Source organism: Schistocerca serialis, chromosome 1, assembly GCF_023864345.2.
Source record: "Schistocerca serialis cubense isolate TAMUIC-IGC-003099 chromosome 1, iqSchSeri2.2, whole genome shotgun sequence".
NCBI classification, from domain to species: Eukaryota; Metazoa; Arthropoda; class Insecta; order Orthoptera; family Acrididae; genus Schistocerca; species Schistocerca serialis.
This window is the reverse complement of record NC_064638.1, coordinates 266764628-266767593: the sequence shown is the minus strand read 5'-3', so window position 1 is coordinate 266767593 and position 2966 is coordinate 266764628. Positions and strand designations below refer to the sequence as shown.

General features: G+C 42.6%; 1 non-coding gene across 1 annotated transcript; it reads left to right on the top strand.

Annotated features, from left to right (window-relative positions):
• The first annotated feature begins 834 nt into the window (after positions 1 to 834).
• Trnat-ugu (transfer RNA threonine (anticodon UGU)) lies at positions 835 to 909 on the top strand. The gene has a single exon. It is a non-coding gene; the product is annotated as a tRNA-Thr (tRNA).
• The last annotated feature ends 2057 nt before the right edge of the window (positions 910 to 2966 follow it).

Below are 2966 nucleotides of genomic sequence, written 5' to 3'. Positions count from 1 at the left end.
TTGCCATACAAGGAACGCCTCCATCCAGGCGACGAAACTTTCACCATATTGCCCTGAGATGTGTACTAACACGAGCGTCTGACAGTGGAACATGGGAGACAATCTGCCACTTGCCAACGCGTGTACAGCCTTGAGGACAGGTTCACGGGGACAGCGCTGGTACAGCAGAGGGGCGGCGAGGCTCGGACAAAGCTGGCACGTGCGGCGATTAAAGATGCACGGTAATTACCGTGGCCGCGGCCGCTGTGCCGGGGGAGCGACCCGCCGCTAATGAACTAGGCCATAATTAGGCGGCGCTGACAGCGGAAGCAAAGCGAAAGCAAGGGGGCGCCTGCCCTAATGCGGCGTAATGATCGGCCCGCGCGCAGCCTTTGCACGTCGCGCGCAGCAGATGAGCGAAGTGCCGGACGCTTCTCCGCTGGACTCCTCGAGGACGTCGTTTGTCGAGGAACTGGGGAGCAGCTGTGAAGTACCACCTCAGTCGGCAGTGGGGCAGACATGTCATGTTATTTATCATTCTTGAAGCGACGAGGCTCGGACACAACTAGATGTACTTATATGGATATAGCGTCTGTTTTTGGACATCTCTGAAAGAACAAACACCATATCCACATAACTATATAATTCTGGCAACACCGGTCATGACCTCCACCTCCTGTGCGGATGCACACGTATTCCCCGAACTCTTACGGGACTTGGTAAGAATGTCTTCCACGAGTAATGAGTGTGTTGGGGTGGGACACTACGAATGTAGTGTGTAGACATACAAGGTGAGAATGTGGGTCTCGCGGGAGGCGTGCGAGAGATAGTCCCTGCAGTAGCGCTATCCTTTGTGCCCTCGGTGGCTCAGATGGAAAGAGCGTCTGCCATGTAAGTAGGAGACCCCGGGTTCGAGTCCCGGTCGGGGCACACATTTTCACCTGTCCCCGTTGATATATACCAACGCCCGTTAGCAGCTGACGGTATTAATGTAATTCTAACAACTATTTGTTGGCAGCAGACTGGTGCTTTCTGAAAGGTAACTGGTGTTGTAGGAATATTTCCATTACTGCAGTAGTCGATACCAGTGGTTAATGAAGCACTCGATACGAAGTTGTATCTGCATTAAGTGATACACGTGATCACATATATTATTTCATTCGGTACGTGTTGTGAATCATAAAACGTATATCTGGCTTTATATAGCAATTAAATCTCATCACCACATTTTTATGGAATTATTCTACAAGAAAATAGAAGTAATTAAAAACAAAAGGAAGAACTAAATGTTCCAAGAACGCTTTATCTTTATTTCATGCTACCTACGAAATATGTAATGTACAACTAGAACGTTCCAGAAATAGTTAAAATTTTATTAAAGACGTTTCAGATTAAACGTAATTATTCATTATTAGGTTGTAATAATTGATTGTAGTAATGGATTCTATACTAGTAGAAACATTTTATTTAAAGAAATATGGTGAAATTACCGTGTCCATAAAGCATGTATTGCATAAAATTCCTATAGAGGAAATATTTACCTATACTTGTACTGACACGCCTCACAAGCGAATGGTCTACTCCGACGTTTAGAGACCCGCCCTAAAATATTTTATATAAGAATAATATCAGAAAGGAACACAACAGCAAAATTTTAGCTGTTCAGACAGACTGAAAGTACCTTTCTCTTTTAAAAAAAAGCTTGTAATTGCCAAATTTATAGCTCGTTAGGTGGCTGGTGAACTGTAAGCTACTACCGTAGTTGTAGTAGGCAGCGCATGCGCAACACAGCAGGTGCATATTCTTGGTTGTTGGTACATCAGTAAACAGATAACACAGCACCACGCGGCCGTAACTGTGTATGTGAAATCTTATGGGGCTTAACTGCTAAGGTCATCAGTCCCTAAGCTTACACACTACTTAACCCAAATTATCCTAAGGACAAATACACACACCCATGCCCGAGGGAGCACTCGAACCTCCGCCGGGATTGCGGTAGTAATTTCTAGAGCAAATTTCAGTTTTCAGTGATAGTTTGTCTGTCACAGTTTTTCACAGTTACTAATCATTAGAATTCACAGCTCATTTACATGCATAATAATTAACAGTTCTCTTTGTGGTATCGCTAAATGTTAACAATGGAGATGAAACTGGATTAATATTTGTGTTTTCTTCGTCCGTGCTACCTAATATCATTTGTGTTAATGGAGGTTCCAGAGTTGTATAGTTATGTGGAATTCAAAAAATGGTTCAAATTGCTCTGATCACTATGGAACTTAACATCTGATGTCATCAGTCCCCTAGGACTTCGTACTACTTAAACCTAACTAACCTAAGGACATCACACACATCCATGCCCGAGGCAGCATTCGAACCTGCGACCGTAATGGTCGCGCGGTTCCAGATTGAAGAGCCTAGAACTGCTCGGCCACACCGGCCGGCTATGTGGAATTCAGTATCGTTTTAACCCTTGCAAAGATGAAATATGAAGAATGTGGTATGCAACAGAAGTCACCTGATTTTCCTGAAGCCCTGCATATGTGTTATATAACAGTTACTTTCTCAGCCATTCATTCGAATTATGTCGAAATTCCTTGAGAAATCATGTAAACATTAGAAGAAACAAGAAACAATTGTAACGATTTCTTCAATTGAGGTTTTAACGATGATTCTTTTGCAAGTCAAAGTGGAGAATAAAAATACAATACCTTACTAGCACAATGGAAACATGTACAGTAATAGCTTTCGGTGACAAAGAAAAGGCAGTAAACTGTTTTGTTGAACGAAGGAGGAAGAAAGCACTTGAAGTTAAGCAGTAGGCTAAGTCGGTTTTGTTTCGGAAAATCTGAACATAAATTGTATAAATGGAAGATAGATTTACACGATGTATGGAATATGTGGCGAAATTAAGTTAATGAAATTATGAAAGAAAAACTATTCGCAAAATTTAGCATCACTTGTGATATTTTGTGCGCCGTTAGTAAGGG